General features: G+C 37.5%; 1 long non-coding RNA gene across 1 annotated transcript; it reads left to right on the top strand.

Moving 5' to 3' along the window:
* The first annotated feature begins 1,683 nt into the window (after nucleotides 1–1,683).
* Nucleotides 1,684–10,334, top strand: LOC149226370 (uncharacterized). The gene is made up of 4 exons (XR_016247722.1): nucleotides 1,684–4,517; nucleotides 4,735–9,620; nucleotides 9,720–9,852; nucleotides 10,034–10,334. It is a non-coding gene; the product is annotated as an uncharacterized LOC149226370 (long non-coding RNA).
* The last annotated feature ends 17,248 nt before the right edge of the window (nucleotides 10,335–27,582 follow it).

Genomic DNA, 27,582 nt, shown 5'->3' with positions numbered 1-27,582 from the left:
ACCTTGCACACAAACCAGTTTGTAGTTAATTAATCTTAAGGTTATTGTGTTGGTTATTGGTCTAAAACCCATATTATTATTTGGAATACTTCTCAGCTAACAATCTTATCCAATCCTCAAGTTCTCACATTCCATTTGTCAAAATCCACATGCAACATTCACCAAGTCTCCCTTATCTCTTTTAGTATATTTTCCCATAGACAGTTTAACAAAATTTCCCATGTTTCATCCAATAGGACTTCAAATGCAACATTTGTCATAATATTTCTATATTTATCTTAACATAAATGCTAATGCAATACTTTTAAAAAATTCCTATACTTCCTTTGCAAGAGTTCCAATGTAACAATTATCAAAAATACTTATATTTCTTCTACAAAAATTCTAATGCAACATTTATTAGAAATATTAGATAGTCATCAATAAAAAAGTAATTTGTAATATAGTGAAAGAAAAATACTTTGCTCTAGAAACCAGTCAGATAAAGATACTTATATTGTTCAAGCTTAGATCACTAGGGAATTCTCAGGGAATAATGTTATATTGTTCAAGCTTAGATCACTAGGGAATTCTCACGGAATAATGTTCGTTCACTCCTCCTGACCAACGAGAATGGTAGTCTTTACCTGTTCTCCTCCCGCACTAGTTGGATTTCTAGAACAATAGTTAACGGAGACCTCACCCGGTCTTTTCTAAATCCTCTAGAACCAAATGAGTGCAACTTAGAATAACACAGAATCCAAGTCTAATTCAGGGATTCCACTGACCAACCAACTCAACTATACCCTTTTTTGGGCAACGTCCTGTCCTTCCTCAATAACTTTTTGTTCGAGGAATAGAAGGTTTTCCAGTATCCTCTCTCAGATGTCTCAAGTATTTTCCTTCCATACTCTCTTGGTTTCTGTTTCCACAACTGAGATTATTTATCTCCAAGGGTGGGAGTAACTGTCCTCTAACTGTTTGGGAAATGAAACTTTCACTCGGTCACTTTTCCCTATAAATTCCCTCTCTAGCCATAATCAACTTTTAAATAAATTAACAATAAACTTTAAACATTAAAATTTCCACCACGCTTCCACATAATCCACTTCCTACTAACTTATTGTAGTACATTAAATATTTACTTTTATTGAGGGGTGTTACATTCCCCCCTCCTTGAGTGAAACACAGTCCTTGGTGTTTCCTAGCCTTCAAAATAGGTTGAAATGTTCCTCGCGCACAAAATATTTATTCTTTTCTTCCCAAATAGCCTCTTATTGTTGAAATGCTTCTTCCACACTTAACTTGGGCAATAACATTCTTTTTCTGCATAATTTCTCTTATTTAAAATGCGTAGAGTTTCAACGAGGGTTACTTTGTCCTATCTATTCTACATTCACACTTATCAAGGCTATCATTAGTTCCCATAATTTAAGAAAACATGTATACATAAATAATTATTTCTAATTCTATTACAGGCACCATAAGTTATTAGTCCCTGCCTACGGCAGCGCAGGGACTATTAGCATTCGATCGGCAGTTGACTGGCTATTAATTGATGCGTCGACCGTAAATTTGTACCGGTTATTTACTCTTTAACCAAAGTTTACGCTGGTCAGTTTCTCTGCAAAAAAAAATTTAGCGAAAGTTTTCTATTTACCCTCTTATTTCCCACATCACTTGCCCCGATGTTAGTTCAGTGTGGGAAACTTAATTTATCCTAAGTTTCAAAATTGGCGTGTGGACCTTGCATAAACGCAGCACCCTTATACTTGTCATCGTTCACTGACACGATTGTTTACAGCTGTCGACATGTCTTCATTCCACCGCCCTCTATCTTCATTCAGGTTAGCAAACACATTGTTCATCCACCCGCGCATGTTAGCAAATGTTTCAGGTGTTTCAGAAAGCTAAGTTTCAGGAGGAACGTGCAGCACAAGCAGCGGCAACAGGAGTTCTGGCTCATGGGAGGGCGTGAGCGGCTCGTGGGAAGGAGGATATACCCCGTATTTCTCAGAGGTAACACTGAACCTGGGCACCAACAGAGAGCTCAGCTTCTCTTTTTCATATTTGCCTACATTTTTCCCTACGTTTTCAGTAGTTGGGTACACTCACGGGTTCCTGGATCTCCCCACCTTCATTTCTTCTTCTAACTTAGGGTCGCAAAATAGCTAGAATTGCGTTTCCGCTGATGGAGAGATGGAATTGCAGACAGGCCATGGTTAAAGCCTGACAAATCACTGTACTGGCTATAGTGTAACCCTAAATGCCGCGCAAGTCGCTGAGCTCCCCGCAAGACAAATACGTCGTCTTCACGACAGTAAATCCGCTAAATCCACTAAATCTGAGCTGAGGTAATCCGAGCTTACCCAGGCAGAGGGCTTTCTTTCATACCAGAAAAACGAAAGAGAATTCCCTACGTTTTCAGTAGTTGGGTACACTCACGGGTTCCTGGATCTCCCCACCTTCATTTCTTCTTCTAACTTAGGGTCGCAAAACAGCTAGAATTGCATTTCCGCTAATGGAGAGATGGAATTGCAGACAGGCCGTGGTTAAAGCCTGACAAATCACTGTACTGGCTATAGTGTAACCCTAAATGCCGCGCAAGTCGCTGAGCTCCCCCCAAGACAAATACGTCATCTTCACGACAGTAAATTCGCTAAATCCGCTAAATCTGAGCTGAGGTAATCCGAGCTTACCCGGGCAGAGGGCTTTCTTGCATACCAGAAAAAGGAAAGAGAAATCTTCGTAGTGTAGCCGAAGCACATGTCTGTCTCTAGATCTGTTTGAGATAGGGCCGACACCCTAGCTCTAATTAGGAGGGAATTAGGTCTAACGGAGTGTTGCCTCGCCGAGGTCATGCTTTTCTCAAAGTTCCTAGAGTTCAGGCGCTAAAGTACAAAGAAACTAGAGGTAAAGTACAAAGGATCAAATCGAATGATGTTATGGCCATACCCCTGTAGCTGCCGATGCTTCAGGTGAAAGGACTCTGCAACACAGAGAGAAACGAGAGCCCTCAAAGCATTGGTCACCAGACTCAATGTAGCCCCTGTGGTTCCTAAGAAGTCTTAAAACCAACTTTAAGGTTATAAGGTTGTGTTAATGACAAAAGAATTACCAAACCATTTTAAGTTTCACACAATAGAACACACCAGTCGTTTTCCAGGGGAATACACAATAAATTATGAAGTGCAGTGCCTCATTCTGAAAGTTTAATTCACCAGTTTCTTAATACCAGTAGAACGCCATCTTACTTCAGGGTAAATCACCACTCCATTGTTGAACCCTTGCAGTACAATTTACAAATATAATTCCAGGTTAGTCGAAATTACTAGTTTCATAGTTAACGCTAGATTCAAAAATAGAGAATACCTTGTCTAATTCCGGGATCATGCTGGTAAGTTCATTTTAATGCTAGATTCATGTTGGATATTTTACCAGATTCCTAATGCCAGGATCATGTTGGATATCTTACCGGATGCATGAGTTGGGATAACGATGTTCAATTTATCGGTAAAACACTGTAAGCTTCGCAAAAAGAATCGATGCTACACTTGAAACTCTCGAAGAGAGGTAACAATATGGGGCGATCTGGCAACTTGAAACTCTCGAAGAGAAGTAACAACATGGGGCGCCCAGATCCTTGCATTGCATATTCATCACCAGATACTGATGTTTTTGACTGAGTCTCATAACCACCCCACCCGGATCAAAACCCATAAGAAAATGCATAGGAGGTAGAGCGCTCATAGAATAAGCACCGGGGGTTGGTTATTCAAGGACATCTGCATTTACCTGGAGCGTTTCCTAATAGATAGGCAAGTGTACTGCATGCAATAGCTTTCCGAGAGGGTGGCATGATTCATGTAGAAAGAGCTGGGGCTCACAATAGAATACATCTGCGGAATTTACTGACTCTCAATCTCAATTTCCCGCGAATGAAACCAATCCCACGTCTCGTTGAATCGCTAAAATTTAAAAGGTTATTTTTCAAATTAAAAATGTAACATTGATGAGCCTCCAGTCATAAAATGAAAAAACAAGGTAATTCCACCTTGGTTAAGAGCCTCGCGCTCTACTCACTGAGCTAGATGGGTTTGTACTAGTGTTAGCAATTCTTTTTAGAACTCCAAGGAAACGTACACTATTACATTTAACGTTTCTATTAAAACAACGTCATATCTTTATTTAAAAATAATAATAAATAGAATTGATTTACAAACTTAAAATTTACTTGTTTTTCGAATATGTAAGTGTTGTAGCACATTACTTTGAAATATATTAATGATCGCTTGTGGGCAGATGTATTAAAGTCCAGTGACACATGAAACAACGTTGAAACGCTAATATTGCAGGTAACAGCTCAGCTGGGAGAATGAACCTCACAATGAGTAGTATCTTTTGGATTATGACTTTATAAAAAAGGTTGGCAATTTTTAATTGTTTAGCTTTCTACGAGCTAGACTTGGGGAAGAAAAGCTAAAGAGTAAGAATATGTCTCAGACTTGGGGGACGAAATCCAACAATTAGCTGAACTGGTAACTTTATACAAAAACCTCTGAGTCCTTTCTTTCTCCACTTTCATTGTGTAGTATATATTCTACGACCATTTTTCAAGTTTCAGAATGCTCCAGGATTGTAATATGTTTTCCATTTTTACATTTCACAACACTTTGGAATATGTTTTCCCTTTTCACATTTTACAACATTTTGTAATTTGTATATTGATCACAGGCAGTTTTTATGGTATTGCAGGTCTGTTCTTTAGCTCTTATCTGTGGTGCACAATTTTGCTTTGGTGGGCTTTCCCCAAGGTGACACCAAAGGTCCACCTCCTTTCGTGCGTCCTTCACCTCCTCCATGGGGATGATCCACCAGATCTCAATGTTCAAATTGTTGAAAATTCATCTCCAATATCCTCCATTAAGAGATAATAATGAAGTTGTTAAATGTTTCTTGTTAATTTTAAAAGGTAATGTACATCCAAGACTGAATCTGTTTCTAATCATCCCTTGAACCTGCCCACTCTGTATCTCCATATCCAGTTAACCTAAAGACTTCACTTTTCTCAAGCAATACACTGTAATTCATTGTACTTTTTACGTATCTACAACTTCTCAACCCAGACAGGGACTACTGCTACGAGAGTGGCTCCCTCGTTATGTATGTATCCATCAAAGGTCATTTTCATGCTTCCCAACCCAACAAGGTTATTATCCTGCACTCGTTAAGATTTAGCCTTTCATTATACACTCATCATTGCAAATTATGTTACTTCCTAAACATTACGTCATTTGATAAATATCCCTCCATGTAGTTCTAATTTAAGTTTCAGACCACTGAGGTATCAGTTAAGTTTTCAATATTTACTTAACAATAATAATATATTTAGAATCCAATTATTGTTCTTATCTTCTATAAGAGATGATACTAAATAGCACTACCATTCATTCATCTTAATTTAAATTTTACCATGTATTGGTCATGCATGAGTAAAGTTTAAGCTGACTCCCTTTTCTTTCCTTATTATATTGTTGTCTACTAGTCGAAGTAGCTTAATTATGTTCATCTTGGATTGTTTTACTATTCTCGTTCAATGACACATTAAAAGTCCATTTTGCAACATTCTTTTTAATTTTGGTCCCTTAGTTATGGTTTGGCATGCTGTATAGTCATTGAATTTTCGTTATTTTTTTTGGTCCATGCATTGCAGACTTTTTCATATATATCAGTTCTTAGCATGCTATTCACTTCATATAATCAATATGTTACTTTAGTATATTTAGCCTGTAAGATCTCATAGTTTGTTAAAAGAAATAACAATCTTAACTCAGTCTGGGAATAATTATTCATTTCATCCTAGTCATAATTGTGTAATTACCATTTATTTCTTTACACATACTTCCATTTACCAGATTAGATACGTGGTTGTTTTAAGTTATTCATGCACGACCAACCAGGGTTCGGTGTCATGGTTATTTCCGTGATATATTGTTGGCCTGCGCATCTTTCTCTGCTTGTACTGATGTTATTTTAAATAAAATATCATCATGCAAAATGAATATAAGTTGTGGTAGAAGTTTTATGGCTAATGATGTGTTATCTCGCCATCTGTTGTGAGCTTCTTCAATAATATGTCGTTGTCCAGATTTTATATGAAATCTGCGGTACAAAGTTAGTTTAATTAATAGTTATGTAGGTATGGTTTCAATCTATTTTTGCATATCTTGATGTTGATAAGTCATATACTTAAATTATTTATACACCCTCATATTCCAGAGTATTAGCTATTCCACGAAAAGCATTTTCAAGGTTGTTGAATAATCGCTTCAATTTACTATTTTCACGGTGAGTATCATATTTGTTCTTTTTCATATGGACATGGTCTCGTCCACATTACTTATAGTTATAAGTAATTATTATTATTATTATTTTCCATTCTTTTTCTTTTGTTCCTCCTCAATACCATAGGATGCACTATGATGTCTTAGGAACATGGCTTGAAATAATAGGGCGTACATAACGTCAACAAGAAATTCATGTCACCAAATCTCGCAACATTACTTCTCTAACTTGTCTTACTTATGAGTTCTTCTCAACCTTATTCTGGGGGTTTACATCCTTTCTACTTTGTAATTATTGATTAAAGTGGCTAGGGATATCCTTTTTCCCTTTTCCACCTTTCATGCAGGTTAAGCTTCATAATACTTTAGCTTATTATTATTTCTTTTATTTATATTTTATATGGTGATTTGTGAGAAACAATTTATCCTAATCAATTATCTTACAAAATCTCCAAAATCTTGTTTATGTCTATTGGAGTCATATTTGAGGTATTTTTTGAGGTAACATTAACTGGTAACATGCTACCCCTTCCATGCCAATAAGTAATAGCTCTTTTAAAATGCTATCAAAATTTTCCTCTCGTCAACTTTAAATTATTTTGTTATAATTAGATGTCATAATCCTTAGTTATCTTACTTGACTATCTATTTATTTCTAATCATCATTTACCAGAACTCGTCACCTACTTGTGAAGGAATTTTAAATCAATGGAATCTCATATGTATTTAATATAACCATTCATTTTCGTGTGTATCTCACACATAAACATACACATATATTCTTATGTTGTCCTTTTAACTTATGATATGGGCCCAAATTTTAAAAGAAAAGCATCAATCCTAGTTATGAGTGCCCATCATAATTTAGGATACTATTATTCGATATATATACATTTAATTTTCCTACAGTTCTACTAAATTTCCCACAAAATTTAGCGTGCATTAACTCATCATCTATCAAGTTACCTCACATCACTAGATATCAGAATTACAATTATCAGTCATTTCCCCTAATGAAATTTCTATTTTCAGCTTGCCTCCAATCATACTTAGATTTACCAATGACAAGGCACTTATAAAATAAACCATTTAGAAAATTATTTTAGATTTTAGTATTGTGAGTCTGCAATTCATAGAATTCTTGAGCCTTCTGCATACACAAGGTACAAAAACTTTCAAAAACTATCTGGATTCTTTTCCCCGGTTTAGGGGCATGGCATGCCTTAGTAAATTTTCGTACTTTTTACTTTGTTCTTACTCGCCTTACACTTGCTAAATTTTGATGTATCGCGGATATCTTTTTGGGATGTCAATAACCATGTTCTGATGTGCCTATGCATCTATTTCATGTCGGGGAGTATCCTATATACAATTGCCACACCCCTTCCACTTAATAGTTTTTTTTTAATTATTATTCCTATGACAATTATTTTTATTTAGTCATATTTTTCACAACCTATCTCCATTTCACTGGTCTTTGATCAGGTATCTTATCCAATAGTTTTATTACAACTCGCAACCACTTGATTTTTATGATCCTCCATACTGTTTATGCTAGCCATTCTTTATGTGGTTTTTTTTGAGAGACTTTTTAGTGCAATAGTTCATTGATTCCTTTTTCAGTTTGGGATTTATTTCCACCACTCATGTATTTTGTATTAGCCATTATGAATGCATTGGATTTATTAGTATCGAAGGTGTACTATTAACATATAAATTTTTATCTTTTAATGTCATCTCTATCAATATCTACCATATCAATTGAAAGAATTCCAACCACTCCACCAATCACCCATCATTGACTCATATTGTTCATATTTGGTAATCATAGGCATCCCATATTTCCTTGGATAACAATTATCCTTAAATGTGCTCGAATGACTTCCTTGGGTACATTAGTATATCGTACATTTTATTGTATATATTACAAGATTCTTTGATTTTTTTCATTCCTTTTTTGAAAACATACAGAGAATTTAACATGTTGAGTGTTACTATATTTTCCATCCTTTCCAATAGGATCCAAAATTTTAGGTTATTACCACTGATTTTCTTCGCTCGTCTTTTCAACCAGGTTTATAAATTATGTATAGAAATGAAAATTGACAAAGGAATCTCTCGACCATTAACAAGTAGTCGTCCTGTAGGTAGTCCGAGGTTCCTCAAAATGATCTCATAGGAAACACCCACCTCCTTTCTCAAACATTTCCATAGTGTAGGAATGTTACTTTACTTAGTTTATCTGTATTCATCTTCTGATTTGTTGGTGCATAGGCTTCCTCATCATTCCATATCATGAACCAACAATAATGGAATATGATTTACTTAGTTATCACTTATTGTCAAATAAATCACTCAATAAGTCAGTTTTGTAGGTAATAATTCCAAAAAGTATTTTATAACCGAAGTTATCCATAGTTATTTTATTTTAATTCATTTTTTTTTATTGTTAGTTCTAATTTTTTTTCAAAATAATATAGTAAATTTGGACAGAATTTTCTCACTTGACCATACTCATATCTCAAGATTCGAGTTAGGTAAGGGTGCAAAGTTTCGTCCTGTAAGTGAAGTGGCCATATTTCCAATCCTTCTTCATTATGAAATACAACTTGGTTTGTTACTATTTGTCCTTAAACGGGCCGCAGTGCTGAAACCTTCAAGTTTCATACCACTTCTCACCTACCTCATTGTAAAACTAATATCATAATTACACAAATGAATAATGATCATAAAAAAATATTACTCTGGGGAATTACGGATTCTATCTTGCAAATTATTCCTACCATCAGATTTAATTTTTATTACAAAGTGTATCAAACGAATCATGGGAATCAAGGCTATCCTATTTTTATAAGCATGCTTCATTTATTTCCCCCTCATATCCACGAGTTTTCATAGTTAATACATCACATTCTTTTAATCTAAACCTTCAAATTGGCCTCCACGTATGTATGTTTTAACTCTCGGATGGAGGAAGGGTTTAATGGTCAAGTTAGTTACCTTTTGAAGATGGTTCACCGCCATACATCTGCCATTACAAATCTCGAGAACTGACTTAGATTGACGACGATCTTGCTTCTGTCAACGATCGACGATAATGATCGAAAGCAGGGGTTGGCGGTAACTAACAACCACATTCACACACTCTAGGGTTTTCATTCGGAAAATTTCGCTCTGCATGCCACGAGGGTTTCAAACTTTCTGATTGAATTTGGTAGAAGGTTCTCCAATGAAATGGTTTCTGTCCAATGCTCTGCAATATCCGACGGCTCCTTAATTCCTATAGCCTACACAGTGGTAGGTTTGTTTCTTCCTTGCAAGTTTTTTTTCCAGGTTATGGATCCATAGATTTCACTGAGAGTTGATGATCTTTTTTTTTTGCTTCTTATGCCGCAGGAACCAACTCATGAAGGAGAAGGTCTTTGTATTCCGTACTACACTTGGCCGAAGCAAGTGAACCTTCCAAGAATTTCTTACCTTTTTACTAGGTTGAAACTAAGAGACAACCAAGGGATTCGCACCAGTTCAAGTTAGCCTTTCAGTTTCCTTACCATTGTATTTAATGGTGTTTCGCTCTATAATTCCATTCTTAATCTTGATAGTTGAACTGTTTACCACTGCACGTACTAACTGGTCATTTTTACTGGTTCACCCCTCTCGAATGTTTAAAAGATTTACTAAAGGTGACTCTTACATGTTTTTCCTTCCAGGTGTGTACACAATTTCTTGACTTAATTCCCTGCTGGTTATGCAAAAGTTCAATGGCTTGGTGTCAGGGTATGCTTGGATTGTACTTTCTGTTATAATAACACAACTTCTAGCGGAATAAGCCTTAAGGAGATTTTGTTAGGATTCTGGTTTAAGGAAGTTTCCTCATATTTCTTCAAACCCTTAGGGTTTGTATTATGCTTACAATGTAATTTCTAATCTATCCTTTTGGGTTTGACACCTACACCGCAATAGCTTGATTTATGCATTTCAAGAAGAAATCCTTTAATTTTTCTTACTCAGAAGAAAGATGTTCTGTACTTAAAGATTTGTGTTGAATGCATGTTATTCTGTGTTTGTTGAACGTTAATTTATTTCAGTGTTTTCTGAATATAGTTTCTTAGCACCTACATTCTTGTCTTGGTGAATGAAATTGGTGATTTAGATTGCGCTTGACACCTATTGTCAAGAAATGTGCCATAGCTGGCATCATTGTAATCACTTACACTAACTCTACGATTTTTTTTTTATCGTTCTACTCGGATAAGGGTTTTTGTACTTCGTTTTCCTTGTTTCCTTATTGGAATGCAAAAATTTTGTGCTTTGTTTTCGTTGTTTCCTTATTGGCATACAAAAGTTGGGTTTCTAGGGGTTTCGTGTCGACCTTTTGACTCAAACGCACGATCTCAGGTGACTAATAGGACTACTCTTGGGCTGCTGTAGTGGCTGGCCACAGGGAGCTAACCCTAATCCTTACGGTCTATATAATAATTTCTTTTGTTTTAGACCACTCGGCTGACACAGTTATCCTCTTCCTATGTGATTTATTTTTTTTGACAGATGCCTTCAGTTACTCCTAGGTCGTAGACCCATCCTATATGTATCTTCATACCATGTACACAGTTGCGTTTGTAGTTAATTAATCTTAAGGTGAGTGTGTTTCTTATTGGTATGAAGCCCATATTATTATTTGGAATACTTCTCGACTAACAATCTTTCCGAATACTCAAGTTCCCACATTCCATTTGTCAAAACCCACATGCAACATTCATCAAGTATCTTTTATCTCTTTTCGCATAATTTCCCTACAAGGTTTAACAAGATTTCCTATGTTTCATCCAACTAGGACTTCCAATACAGCGTTTGTGAGAAATTTTCTATATTTATCTTAACAGAAATGCTAATGCAATACTTTATCTACAGGAGTTCCAATGCAACATTGACTAGAAACATTTATATTTCTTCTACAAAAATTCTAATGCAACGTTTATCATTAATATTATATAGTCATCAATACAAAAGTATTTTGTAATACGTTAAAAGAAAAACACTTAATTTTGGAAACCAGTCAGATAAAGATACTTATCTTGTTCAACCTTAGACCACCTTAGATCACCAAGAAATTCCGAGGGAATAAAGTTCACTCCTCCCGACCAACGAGAATGGTAGTCTTTACATGTTCTCCCCTATGTCACTTGTATTTCCAGAACAAGTAGTTGACAGAGACCTCGCCAGGTCTTTTCTAAATCCTCTAGAACCAAATGAGTCCAGCTTAGGATAAGACAAACTCCAAGTCTGATTCAAGTCTTATTTATGGATTCCATTGGCCAATCAACTCAAGAAAACCCTATTCCTTACATTATCCTATCTTTCCTATCTTTCCTCAACAAGGTTCCTTTCGAGGAATCAAATATTTTCCAATCTCCTCTCTCAGATGCCTTAAGTATTTTCCTCCCATACCCTCTTGGTCTTTTCCCCAACTTAGATTACTTATCTCTATGGATGGGAGTAAGTGTCCTCTAACTGTCTATTAAACGAAACTTTGGCTCAGTTGCTTTTCCTCGTAAATTCCCCTGCTCCCCATAACCAGCTTTTAAATAAATTAACAATAAACTTTAAACATTAAAATTAATTTCCACCATGCCACACGCCACTGTTTAGTAAATTATTGTAGCCACGAGGCTTGGACAAAGCCCAGAGTAAGTGTCCTCTAACTGTCTATTAAACGAAACTTTGGCTCAGTTGCTTTTCCTCGTAAATTCCCCTGCTCCCCATAACCAGCTTTTAAATAAATTAACAATAAACTTTAAACATTAAAATTAATTTCCACCATGCCACACGCCACTGTTTAGTAAATTATTGTAGCCACGAGGCTTGGACAAAGCCCACTGTTTAGTAAATTATTGTAGTAAATTAAATATTTACTTTTATTGAGGGGAGTTACACCCACCCGTTTTTTGCCCAGCCTATCTGCATTTCTTCCCAACGCTGCTCTACTTCATGACTCAAGCTAGGTAACCTAAAAAACAATTTCCGTGTTAGCATGCCCCATCAGCGAGCTCATTTCCACATAGGAGCATCATACCTTTGGGAGTAGGGTGGCTCTCACACCCAATAGTGGGTAGAGTGATTGTCATGGTTTGAGAGATGGACACTCTGGTATAACGAGCACACTTTTTAGAAGATCCTTGAAGAAATTGAACATGTGGAGAGAGGAATAGCCGAAGAGCTTCCTTAATTTTAGAAGATCCATGAAGAAATTGACCATGTGGAGATAAATAGCTGAAGAGCTTCCTTAATTGACTAGCAATTAGGTAATTGATATGGGCCACAACCACTAGCCACCACTTAAACTATTATTTTAAAAAGACTGAATTTTATACTTATTTATAAAAACTGTAAAATTTCTAATATTTTATAACAAATATTAGTATACACACGGTCTAGCATAATCTTTAATTTACTATGATATTTCTATAACCATCCATATTTCTAAATTTTTTCCGGAATGAGTGTTTATGGCAATAACAATTTACCAGGAAAATAAATGAGGAATGATTTTAAAGATGTCTTAAAACACAGTCTAATATAGCAAATCTCAAAGGTATAAACATAAATTTTATAAAAATTTATAGCCATTTCATAAAGTTCCATGGATCAATAAATCACAATTACAAATTTAGCTTCTGAAATTCCAATTTCCAGCGATTCCTTTCACTTTTGTATTTTGTAATTTGGGATAGCTTTAGGGGTGTATGAAAAAGATTATGTCATACAATATGTCGGTTGGATTACGGACTATTCTTGAAAACTATAATGGAGTTATGTTCTGCACGAGAATTGTCATCTTCTTTTTTGCTGCTTTCTCCAATTGCCATCTTCTTTTTTGCTACTTTCTCCATGACAGTTTCTATGCTTTATACCCATCATCAAGTTGGAATTCAAATAGACTTATTAGTCAAAATTGTAAGTTTTCACACTTCCTATTTTCACAGTTTGAAAGAAATATATTGACAGTTTTATAAATTTTTAAACTATATTTAAAGAGCAAATCACACACCATAAAATTCCATCCCGGGTCAACACCCACGATGCCTAAATATAAGAACGAATAATTTCTACTCAGAACACGGCTTCTGATTTATTCCGACTGTCGATTCGAATCTGATGTGTATAGGAGGTGGGAATGTAATTCTGCTGTTGGGTTGGCTCATTCCTCGGTGTGATATTAAAGGGACGGCCTGCGCTCAAAAACCAGTCATCTGGCCTGCCTGGTATACATGAGAAGTCTTGCAAGAAGATGTAAAGCAAATAATGACGTGGCAAGCAGTTGAACGTGATGTCGTGACCTACTAGATCTAGTTAGAAATGTTAAATTGCTTTTATTCCCCTGATATGGCGTGTAATACTTCGTAAATATTCTACGATAGCAGAGAGAGTTCACTTTCAGACTGGTTTAATACCTGGCATAGCATTTTATGGAGATTTATCAGATCTTGGTTAGAAATTTTAAATTGTTCACATCCCTTCACATTACTGTCTATGTGGCCTAACCTTCCTATTCATATTAGTCTTTTTAGGAGGTGGAGTGTTGGAAGAATCACCGCACCTCTATGGAATCCGTAATTTCCATCCTGGGTGTCACGCCCCTACACCTGCGATAGTCTTTCAACCACTTATAGCGAGGTGCGGCACCACCGAACACTTTCTTTTCACCAATACCTATGTTCATGGACTATGCCTAACCATTCATACTTGGTTTATTTTTCGTTACCAAGTATTATCTTTATCCTTTATACAGATGAAAACCCATATATATTCATCATCAACAGCATTATACAATAAAAATGCACAACAATATAAAGGGAGGGGCAACTCCCTGCAATATGACTCTTCCCGAATCAATATATATAATCTTCTTTTATAAGTACAAGTTAAATCTTGGAAAACCCCAAATTTACACTTAACCAATTTTCCAACTTCAGCTAACTCGGTTGCCCAGCTCATCGGCGCCTCCGCACAGTCGCCGCACGGCTCACTAACCCTTCGTTCACCTCATCGCACAATCGTGTTGTTTACCCAACTTTGGCGTGCCTTGTCGTAACCAAGTCGCCACACACGGGTGCCTCCGCACGAGTCACACCTCCGTTCACAACTCCAACTCTTCACTGTTTCCATCGTTTCGTCGTGCATGGTGCGCCCTATTTAGGTCGCCCGTTCGCACGATTCTTCGTTTCGGCGTGCACAACACGCCCTCGCCCGACTGCCCGTCTGCACTTCCACCTGTTCACCCAAACTCGTTCATCTGAACTTGTTCACCCGAGTCGCCACACGACTTCACCCGGGTCGTTTGACGACCTCACCCGGTTCGCCCGAACGACTTCACCAGGGTCATCTGACGACCTCACCTGGCTCGCTCGTACGACTTCACCTGGGTCGCCCGACGACATCGCCTGGTTCACCCGAATGACTACACCCGAGTTTTCTGCCTGACGACCTCGCCCAAGTTTTCTGCCCGATGACCTCGCCCAAGTTCGACCTCACCCAAGTTTTCCCTCACCTGAATTTTCTGCACAAGTTTCCTACACGAGTTTTTCGCCCGAGTTTCTCACCCGACTTTCCTGAACAAGTTTTTCACCCGAGTTCCGCCCATCGCACAGGCTCATCCACGCACCGCAGAACTCCTTGTTCGAACTCGTGTTCGCTGAATGATTGATCAAATAATGGTCATTTGCCTCCAAATGCCCTCCAATATATACGAGCGGGTGGCGGGTTATGTCACCCGGCCGACCTACACCCAACACCCAAGCCAACTTGTTCAACATGTTTCCTTCGCCCGAGTGGAGGGTCAGCCCGCCCAACTCGTGGGATTGCCCTATCAACTCGCGCAACATCGTATAAATTCATCTCCAAGACACTTCGCACACATTCGTTCATGCCTCCTTCGCACGGTGGAATTTCCCTGCCCGTCGCACGGACCGTAGGTCCTTACATCCTCCCCCATTTGAAGTCATTATCATCCTCGACAATATCTGATCTCAGCAACCATTTGCCAACAAGATATCCATACCAAGGTATACACTCCATCGGTATGCCATACATCGAAAAGTCATCTCAATCCATGACCATCGACCACCCTGTCACAATCTCCACATGTTGCTTCCATTGTGGAGGGCTGGCCCCTCCATCCCAAGCTACATGCTTCCTGCAACATATTGTGTCCACTTCATCATGTGTCATCATCGTGTGAACTGCTGCCATGATACTCCAACATAATGCTAACACATCTCTGTACATGTCGGCCCCCATGTTTGAACTAGTTGGGTAGCTAATCCAACCGTCATGCCCAAACCATGAGAATGACAATCCTCATGCCACCATCAGTCATTTCTCTGAAAATCCTGTGACATCATCAATTCGATTAAGAATCCCTCTGCATATAAGTGTAAGCCATGCTCAGGGCCATGAAGTAATCTCCATCTCATTTGCAACATGTTGTCCATGATGTTTGGTGTCAATGTGCTACATGAAATCAATCGCATCTATCCCAACATCATTATCCATATGTGTATCTCCTCAATATGAAGAGATCATCTCATCAAACCCCGACTCTCGATGTGCCACATCTAGGTCTATGAAGCAACCTCCATCATATCTGCAATGTGCCATCCCTCAAGTCTGCCATAGAAACAAGTATACACCTGTCTCATCTATCCATTTGCTACCCATGATCATAGATCAATCAGCTCCCATGTGTCAAAAGAGGTTAAGTCTCGGCTCAACCCATGCCCAAGTGTTGCCACCAAGGCATCATCATCCTTGTAACTCTATCACTCCAAGTGTCTCATATTGATCCTCCACATCAAGTCACTCTTTCAAGCCACGCCCATACATGTACTCGAAAGTATGCATCCCATTCTGCATCAAAGTCTCTGACCTCAGCTCCTCAATGCATCAGATCCTCCAAGTCCACCATATATGAAGTCCCCAAAAGTCACAACCTCATGTCACCATGAGCTCCATGAGTCATCTCCAACGAACACTCTAGCAAGCATACAAGTTTCGGCCCAAAGGTCTTTGCAAGATGCCTCAGCTCTCCATGTAGTAGGAATGCTCCATAGTCTGCTCACAACTCCATCCAAGTTCATGGCCTTGTTGTACAAGAGTGCACAACCTCTCCATCTCCTCATAAACAAAACATCTCCATGTCACATCAGCAAATCCACCTGCACGACATCCCTGCCTTGGCACTCCTCATTGGATGCCCATAAGTGACACCTCTACAAGTGCTTCTGCATAATGTCTCTGCATAAGACTGCCATGCTCCATGTCCCCAACCTGATGTCCATGACTAAGTTGCCCATGTAGTCCAACCAAGTAGACCCATCACAAAAATTGGTCATTTTCATCCAAGCCTGCAATGCCGGTTTAGTGAACTCGGTCACCCAACCATATCATCATCACATGAGTCTCTCCATCATAGTTCCCCCACTAAAGGTTCCACCAAGACTATCTCTTGGTCTCAGCCATGAGAAGTCCACCCAAGTATCACGATGTGCCCTCCAATCTGTCCATGAGTCATGCTAAGCACTTAGCCAATTCTCCATGTGGCTAAAGCATGACCCAATCCTCCGCAATGATCATCATGTTCCTCCCTTGTCACGGGCCTTTTCACCTTCTACCATAAGGCCACAAAAAACCTCTACAAGTCCTGCAACAATCAACAATCCTTGCTTCTCCATACAAGGTCTCACCATAGACATCGATGGTAAGATGCTCCCTTGCATCAGCAAACTAGGTTTGCTCTTCCCTGTATAAGGTTCATCTCCCAAAAGCTCAAATGAAACACAAGTATCAATAATACTTACATCATCCTCATGAGGCTCCTCCATGTGAGTATCCCCATCCATCCATGTCTACAAACTGCACGATCCTGGTCCAACTTGGTCAATCTCAAGTTCATCCTCCATCGTTGTCACATCTGCAACATCCTCAACTATCACGACTTCTTCCTTCTTATCCTCACATTCTGCAGCTTTCTCCTTATGAGTCAAAGCTATGAAATGCTTCTTTTCAAGAGTTAGCCATTTCCACTTCTCTCGAATCAAGTCCTGCCTTATCTTCAATTCCTTGAGTTCTGCATCAAACAAGTCCACTTCCTTTGCAAGTATATAGGCTTCGTCCCTATTCCCGTCAGAAATCCCTTCCTTGACCAAAGCACGAAGAACATCCTTTGCTTTGAACAAGCATTTGCCCCATTCTGCGAATCTTTGTTCAACCTTACTTGATTCTTCAAGTAGACTTCCTTCTTGACTCTTCACCATTCACGAGGTTCCCCCTGCAAACTCGGTTGGCCAGCTTGTTGACGCCTCCACACAATCGCCGCACAACTCACCAACTCTTCATTCACCTCGTCGCATGATTGTGTTGTTTTCCCAACTTGGGCGCACCTCGTCGTAACCAAGTCGCCACACACGGGTGCCTCTGCATGAGTCACACCTCCGTTCACAACTCCAACACTTCGCCGTTTCCATCGTTTCGTCGTGCACTGTGTGCCCTACTCGGGTTGCCCCTCCGCACGATTCTTTGCTTCGGCGTGTACGACGTGCCCTCGCCTGGCCGCCCGTCCGCACGTCCACCCATTCACCCAAACTCGTTCACCCGAGTCACCACACGACTTCACCTGGGTCACCCGACGACCTCACCCGATTCACCCAAACAACTTCACCTGGGTCACCCGACGACCTCACCCGATTCGCCCGAATGACTTCACTTGGGTCATCTGACGACCTCCCTCAGCTTGCCCGATGACCTCACCAGGTTCACCCGAACGACCTCGCCCGAGTTTTCTGCCCGAACGACCTCGCCCGAGTTCTGCCTGAACGACCTCGCCCAAGTCTGACCTCGCTCGAGTTCACCCTCGCCCGAGTTCGCCCTCGCCCAAGTTTTCTGCACAAGTTTCCTGCATGAGTTTTTCGCTCAAGTTTCTCTCCCGACTTTCCTGAACGAGTTTTTTCACCTGAGTTCCGCCCGTCGTACGGGCTCATCCATACACCGCAGAACTCCTTGTTTGAACTCGTGTTGGCTGAATGATGGATCGAATGATGGTCGTCTGCCTCCAAACGCCCTCCAATATATACGTGCAGGTGGTGGGTTATGTCACCCAACCGCCCTACACCCAAGCCGACTCGTTCAACATGTTGCCTTCACCCGAGTGGAGGGTCGGCTCGCCCAACTCGTGGGACCGCCCTCTTAACTCACCCAACATCATATAAACTCGTCTCCAAGACACTTCACACGCATTCGTTCATGCCTCCTTCGCACGGTGGAGTTGCCCTGCCTGTCGCATGGACCACGGGGCCTTACACTGGGGATCCTAGTCACTGGTTTGAAACATTTATCAACCCCTAGGGGTTTTGGTGTAACTCGAAACCTTTTCATGGTATCAAAGCCTGGACCCAGGTTCGATTCCCCGTTTGAGGAGGGTGTTCGAAGAATCACCGCACCTCTATAAAATTCGTAATTTCCACTCTCGCGATCCTAGTTACTGATTTAGAAGGTTTACCAACACCTGCAGGTTTTGGTGTAATGGAAAACCTCTTCATGAAGAAATACTCTTTTGAACCTATGAAGAGAGATACCACTACATTTTCTGTTCTTCATCGTAAGGATCACTCGTTTCTTAACTGGTATAACATCAAATAGCAAGCTAGGTTTCCTTTATACTTTATTTCTAAGTGTTTTCTATTCTAGGTAACTGGCTGTCTGATGAGTTCGTTGGCTCCTTCCGCTTTTTCTTATTCTTTGTCTTGCAGGCTTTGATGGTTGTATCTAGAGAATTCTTCTCTTTCCTCTCTCACGATCTCGTGGTGCCCACGTTCGTGTGCTTTTCTTGTGGCCTGAGATACGTTGGATTCCCAACATAGTTACATATATTCTATCCCGACCAGTTCTGTTCCTCCCATTTGTGCCCCGCCTATCCATGTTTCTTCTCAACGCCGTACTACTTTATCATTCAATCTAGACAACGTCAACCCATGTTAGGGTTAGCATGCTCATTCAATGAGCTCATTTTCATAGAGGACCATCATACCTTTTAGAGTAGGGTGGCTACCCAGTAGTGTGTAGACAGATCTTCACGTTGGTATCATCAGCACACTCTTCAGCAGATTCACGAGGACATCGAATATGTGGAGGGATAAATAGTTGAAAACCATTACTATTTGATCAGCACTACAGTGTTGTATTTGACCAGCACTAAAGTGTTGGTTGAGTTTGCTGATTATGTATTCTATATAGGCTACACCCCAGGGCACTACAACCTAGTTTTTAGTAAGATTCTTGTTAGATATGAATGGAGTTAGATATGAATTGGGTTAAAGAGGGAATTTTATTAATGTTGGATGATGTGTAATATTATGAGTTTTCTAGATAGTAGTCTTGGCCAGCAGAGACACAATTGAGCATCCTCACCAACCTTGGATGCTTTTAGGGAAGTAGCAAAGAGCTCATCTTAATAGAGGCCTCTAAATCTTATAAGCTCAAACATTTTTCTCTATGTAGTTATTCTTTTTATTTTCTTGTTAAGCATGTTTTCATTTTTCAATTTGAAAATGTGTTTAAAGACCTGGTATATTACTTTGGATAAATATAACTAATTTTTTTATTCAAGTACTACTGAAATTGAAATTTTATTTCTGATCTAATTTCTTTAATGATAATCTGAAGCAGAAACAAAAATATTATAATATACAAGTTTAAATTTTAAAAATAAAAATTTATTTAAAAAATACCTTTGATAAGTATAAAATTAAAAAGAAAATCACTTTGAATTATAAAATACATAAATTATAAAAAAAATATTTTGAATTATATATTACAGAATATAGAATAAATTATTAATAAAGATTTTTATTTTTTCTAATGTGGTATATTAATCATTATCATAATATTTTAACTTAATCATATTTAATGATAATATTTTAAATTGTTTTATAAAGAATATGACACAAATAATTAAATCAAAACTATGCATGGATTGATTCTTTATATAAAAGAGTTATATGATTAGTTTTAAAATCTCTGTTTTCCAAACATTTTTTTCTATTCAAAGAAACATAATTAATATTTCATTTTATAGTTTACTAATTATGTGGTTATATTTAAATTTTAATATTTTAGTATTAAATTTTACAATTATATTCTTTTTTTATCTTTTTATTTATGAAATAATTTTTAATATTTTATTTTAATTTAAAAATGGGAAAACTAATAAAAAAAGGTGGTGGTGGTGGTGGTGGTGAACATCAACTGAGACCAAACTTTGGTCTATCGGACCTAAAAAAATGAATTACTTAGTTTGATTTAAAATTTTATTCTTATGCTCAAAAGGCTTGGAGAGAAGCCTCCTGAGCTCATTGTAATTTTGACATCGCAAAAGGCTAGGAAGTTCAATATTGCAACAAAGATTATGAATCGAATGTGGTTATACACAGGGCACTCTAAGATGAAGTGATTTTCATCCTCGATGTTCATATTGTCACAGAGATGATAGATCCTTTCCATCCATGGTGTTTTAGGAATTGCCCAATGACCCGTTTCACTATGGAGCTCATGAGAGTTCTTTCTAATCTTGCTATATTAATTTTCTTCTTTGAGCTTGTTAAAATAGAGAAATACTTTTCATCTTCTAGGGTGGTTGATGAACTCTTTATAATATCTTAATTTTCTTTTAGCTATCTCACAACATATTTTTCTTTGAACTTAGAAGTAACAATAATTTTAATGTTATTAATGTTTTGTAATGCAACATTCTTGTTGATCTCCCAATGGTTTAACCAGGCCATGGTGTCTTTATACCAACCTCATTTGAGGCTTAGGTGGTTTTGGCTGGAATTTAAGCTAGCTTAGGAAGTCTTTGGTCTCCTATGTTATTGAGTTTGTCCTTGTACAACAGAAGCCTAGTCATAGCTAGGCTCTCGATAGGGAAAAGACCCACTTCTATAAAGAGAATAAGATAGGGTGTATTGCTTTTAATTTTGAGGTTATATGTTATAAAACACTTCTAGATTTGCTCAATCTTTCTCCAAGATTCTCTAGAGATGCTACAACGTCAAACCTCACATCCATATAAAATAAGAGTGACTAAAGTTTCAAAGAGGAACTTCTTTCTATCCCACATTACGAGGTTTGCTGTTTTACAATTATTTTCAAGACCAAAATAAGCTTTCCAACCCCCCAATCATTTTCTCAATGCTATAGTTCCAGTTGAGCTTGTGATGGATATCAATTCGTAGGTACTTGTAAGACGACACTTAGTTACTATTGTCATACATAAAATTAGCGTAAGTGTCCTTCTTGGATTTGATAATCATAACTTTTGTTTTGTCAGTGTTAACAGTCATACCCATGATAGAGTAGAAATCCTTAAGAAGTCTAAGTTGCTTATCAAGATCAGATGGGCACCTTGCGAGAAGAACAATATCGTCAGGATAGAGAAGAAGGATGATGACTATCCTAGCTATGATTGTGCCAACACAACTTGCTTCCTCTAAACAACCTTCTAGCTTGTCGATGTAAATGCCAAATAGGGTAGAGGAGAGGGGACAACCTTGTTTAACTCCTATATTACACTTAATATCTTTTGACCACCCCTCATTTCTCTTTAACTTGGAAATTACATTAATTAAGTTTACAATATTTTATATTTTGTATGATTAATAATTTCTATTATTTAAATTTTAATATTTATTTGTTATACACACAATATTCTTTTTTTTATCCATATATATATATATAACATTTAATTTTTGTTATTTAAATTTAATATCTATTTTTTAACTTCGAAAAAATCATAAATTAAATTTACATACACTTTATTTCTTATTTGGAGTATATATATATATATATATATATATATATATATAAAATAATAATAATAATAAAACTATTTATCTTCTCTTCTATAATATTGTATTTTTTATTTTTAATATTGGTCCAACATGAACTATAATATTAAGTTGTTATCTGAGTATTAAAAAATTATAAACAAACATTTTAAAGGGTTATTTAAAAAAGGTAGGTTCGGTTATTTGAAAAAGAATTGCTTTGTAAATATGATATAGAAATAGTCATCATCCAATCTATGAAAATGATATTTTTACCATATGCATATATCTTTATAATTTTTACAAACAATTACAAATTATTAAAAATAAATATTTTAGTATGGTTATTATTATTAATATTAAAAACATAAATATTATAATAATTTAATTTTAAAATATTTTTTTAAGTTTTATTTATCATTTTTTTAATTTTATTTCAGTAAAGTGATAGGTTTGTTAGCATCAATGGGACGCTTAATTTTATTACACTCAGTATTCCAGCGTATTGTTATGACTTAATTATAATGCTGGGAAATTAACCATGGCAACACTAGACCTAACCCTGCTTGGATGTGAACCCTTCATTAAGCTTAGTCATGACCCAAAATGTAATAGTCCACCTCTTCCAAGGTTGAGTGCTACTTGGAGCCATATCCACGGTTCCTCTTTTCGAGGTCAATTTGACGGTCAAGGTTTACCAGGATTTAGTTGTGCTAACTAATTCTCTCCCCAAATTTGAGAACAATGTTTGTTCACACTCCCTAAGCTAGGGTTTCAAGCTCTCTATAACAAATTTCATGGCAAAGGAGGGTTTAATCGAGGGTTTCTATTCACCTTTAGGTAATTTACCGATGGTTCCAATTTTCTGAACAATGAGTTAAATTAATTCCTTGGCTTTTCTATAGTCTTTAATCTTGTTTAGGACATGTTTTCCATTAAAGGTATTGTTTTGGTGTCTCCAGTACTTGTATAGAATGAGGAAGAGCGAGAGCCCTATGATATCTTGCCAGGTAATAACCTCTCGTAGATTTATCCTGCAAAGATCTCACCGAGATTATTTTGATTTAGCAAAGATGATTCTAGTAACTATTCTCTAGAATTTAGAAGCATGGTGCGGCTCAACAGAAACTACTATAAATAATAAGTTTCCCCTGCACTGTTGTGAATTTGGAATATTAGTTTTCTATGTTAATATCCTCATCAAAATACAAAAATTTGCTTGAGGTTTGTACTCCAAAATAGCAAGTAAAAACATGAGTTTTTATGTGTTTTTTCTTCAGTTAATTTCATGAAAAAACTTTAAACATGAAATCAAAACACTGAATAGAAGCATGCATCAATCAATAATACACTAGCCATTGTTAAAGGAGTTCACCCCTCTTGGGCTACATCTCCTTAGATCTGCTCTAATGGCATGACCCCTTCTCATTATGATCAATGTGTAGAAAAAGAAGAGCACATAAGGTGTTGAAATGGAATGGTTAGTTTCTCCTTCAAAGAAAAAACTTCTGTAAGAATTATCACTGCATACACATGTTAATATACAATCAAACATGTAAAATTTTAGAAAACATAGGCATCTTACACCAAGACCCCATACTCCAACTTCAAAGAGCGTCAACAGTTCCACAATCCACTTGAAGTACATAAACAAGTCTCTTCTCCAAATCACATATAGAGAAAAGAGGAATAAAAGCTACAACACTGATGTAATAGCTATTGGATAGATCCCATGGAGTCTAGAAAACCCCTGCAAGGTTATATCCATCTTCAAAATCCTCCATAAACTAAATCAATACTTTGGTTGACCATCGCACCCATAGGCTTCAATCTACAAAAGGTTTATCTAGAAGTGCTCCCTTAATTCTGAAACCTACTCCAATGAGTCTAGAATGTCAGAAATGGCTACCTAGCCTCTTTTTGCACCCCATTTGGTCGAAAAATGGAGAACTTATGACCTCTCCTAGTTTCTCCAATATTCGCTCTACAATTTGCACAAAATACAGCATCATCCTACAATTTCGCCCGCCAAGCACTCTAACTGACTGACATTTTCCTCGAAAATTGGGTGGATTTGTAGGACTGTTAATTATTTTTCTAAGGCCTAAAAATGAAAATATTGGTCATATGGGGGTCATGCACCCATGGGCTAGCCCCCTCCTTTCGGCGGTCACACTAACATGTTTGAAAGCATTCACACGGAGTCCCATTGGCAGTGACAGTTAACAGTCAGCTAGGTAGTGACTGTTTTGGTCACGTTAAATGTTTGGATTGGTGGATGTTGTTCACATACGGGGGTTGGTTAAGATGTTTGAAAGCATTCACATGGAGTCCCGTTGGCAGTGACAGTTGACAGTCAGCTGAGCGGTGACTGTTTTGGTCATGTTAAATGTTTGCATTGGTGGATGGTGTTCACATACGGGGGGCGGTTAAGTCCACTGGTCCCCTAACCATTGTGGCACTAAACATTACATAAAACCTGCCACCCTCATATGTTAAGAAACACCATGTGGGCGTGTTGGTAAGTCTTGGCATTGTGCTATGGGAGGTTGCGTGGTCGAGACCGACCTTCACCATGTCCACCATAACCAAATTTTAATATGCCATTAGGAGGACATGTGGTGGCCTCAGGCTTAGCCACATGTCATCTCCTCATCGACCAAAACAAAAATTCATGACCAATAAAATGATGCCATTGAAACTGAATATTCTAAAAATATTCCAAGAATATTATCCTCGCCACCTAGGTGGTACAAATGCCCAGTGAACATCCCTGTCAGTGACCTGCAAATCTTTTACCTATTTGGAAAAGTGAATAGATAATGTTTCCGGGAGCATACAATGCATGTTTCACATGAAACGAGTTGCTTTAGAATTAGGACAACGACATCCATTTGGTCATTCAGGTTCCAAAACATTCTGACAAATTTGAATTTTTGGCAAATTTTGAACTCTTGATCACTCTTCCCATACTGAAAATTTTTGGTCCCCAAAAGTTCACTTTCAATTGTTTAGCATTTGAAGGTACAGTTCCTTCACTTTTCCAAACTCGATAAAATCAATGATTGTAGTGCCTTGACTTGTACTTGTCTTGGCTCTTTCTCAAGCTGAACTTGAAATATAACCTGACCAAATAATTCAAGTTCATTATTCTTCTTGGCTTGTCCATGTCGTTATGGCCATCCACAACAACATCCTTCCCAAGAAGAATTTCATGGTGCTTTTCTACAAAATCCTTATCAAGGATAAGATCCCAAAAGACATTGACAAATGAACAAAAACAAGTTTTACATTGTGATTACTTGTATAACTTGAGTGCTTAACACATTTGTAACATACAAAATGTGTTGTAACTACTCATACAACAGTTTTAAAATTATTTCTTATACAACAAATAGAAATGCATTTTATAAGATGGAATAAACCTGACTCCCAAATTTTCCATTCAAATTGACTATCAACAAGCCATACTAGCATAATAATGCCCAAGAAAACATTGTTGCATAGAAGTGATTTATTTATGAACATCACTTGTACAAATTTCCCAACTATGGGGATATGAAACTAGTGCAAAACAAAGATTTACAAACTTCAGTTGAACGAATAGTCTGCTTATTTCTTACTCAACCAGGTAAATGTACCCTCTATTTGAACTTTTTCTTCTTCTGAAGTTGCTTCAAGGATGGTCACATCTTGTGCCACTTTTTTTGTTGTAGCTTCCTCTTCTGGTTCTTGCATAATTTGTTTGCCCTTGCTAGGATGAAGTTGGGGAAATAATTTCCAACACTTCTTGACCCAATGCCCACTGATATTTTAGTGAGCACAAAATTTCTTTTGAGCTTCTCTTGGCTCACATGTCTTTAACCTTGGATGAGATTTTCTCTTTTTGGTCTCAATTCCATTAGACATAAACATATTCTTGACGATTTCTTTCCTTTTATAACACTTATCTACACAAGGATTAGATGAAAAGAAAAAGGTGCATGGAAACACATTCCTAACACATGTTATTTAAATGAACACATTTTTTTACATTATGAAAAGCATTTGAATTAACGAGACGATTATACCTCTTTTTGTTGTCCTTTGGCTTATTCTTCTTGCATGACGAACTTGCATGGCAAGAAGAAATTAGCTTTGTTTCTTCTTAAACCTTTTCATATCTCTTTGGAGAAGTTTCTCACTTCAATTTCTCCTTATTCTTGAGGAACCAAGAGGGTACTAATCCTGGATGAAAATCCCAATATCTTGCCTCCTCATGTTCTCTTTTATGGCAAAAGGAACATGGCATCCAAGATCTGAGGCTAGAAGACCATTATTCTTTTGTAACATAGCCTAAGCCTTCATATTAAGGCCTCTCCTTTGCCTCAATTAGACTTTTAGTGCTGTGATGGTTTACTCCAAGGTCTCCTCCCTTGTAACCCATCTTGTTCAAGAGCTTGGATCCAATGCCTTTACTATGTTTTTCAAAGGCTGCAAATGAATTTACATCAACACTTTCATGTAAAGAAGTGTAAATTCTTACCATTTGCCTCAAGTTTTGATTGACATACAAAGATGTTTTCAAACTCTCATTTGATTCTGGATGTGTCTTCTTGGACTCTTTGGCTCTCTTCTTTCAGCTCCTTGAATTTGGGTGCTAATAGAACCTCATCCTCCACATCATGTGGACAAAAGCTACAAAATTTTCCATCTACCTTCTTTGCAGGACTTTCTACACTAGCATATTCCATAAGAGTTGTAGAAAAACATGAATATTATGGAGAATATGGTGGCTTATCAGGTCCATTCTTGTTACCTTCTTCCCTTGGAGAAAATTCTCCTCTTGGACGTCTGGAACTTTCACCTTGCAATTTGGTATTCCTTTGTTCATAGAGGACTTTCACCATTTCTACCATGTCTAAGAAATCCTTTCTAAAAGCCTTCACATCTTCTGACATTCTTGTAGGCTCTCCTCCTTGGGACATGCTTTTCTTGAAGCTTCTACTACAACTTGAGGTAGAACTAGCGGTAGAGATTGTAACAATCTTGCTCTCCTTTCTAAAACCTTCTCCTCACTTGAGCTTCGAAACACATTCACTTGCAAACAATAGTCAATTCCTCCTTGAAAAAATCAAACCAGTGCTGTGATAACAACTTTATATGAATTTGGTATATTATTTTTCTATGCTAAGATCCTCATCAGAATACCAAAATGTGCTTGAGGTTTGTACTCCAAAATAGCAAGTAAAAACATGAGTTTATACGTGTTTTTTCTTAAGTTAATTTCATGAAAACAATTTAAACATGAAAGAAAAACACTAAATGGAAGCATGCATCAATCAGTAATACACTAGCCATTTTTAAAGGAGTTCACCCTCCTGGAATGCATCTCATTTGATCAT

Source organism: Pinus tabuliformis, chromosome J (assembly GCF_031772625.1).
Source record: "Pinus tabuliformis cultivar Carrire ecotype Pingquan chromosome J, CPIR1, whole genome shotgun sequence".
Taxonomy (NCBI): Eukaryota; Viridiplantae; Streptophyta; class Pinopsida; order Pinales; family Pinaceae; genus Pinus; species Pinus tabuliformis.
Note: the sequence above shows the minus strand (reverse complement) of the source record. Positions and strands in the feature narration are given on the sequence as shown.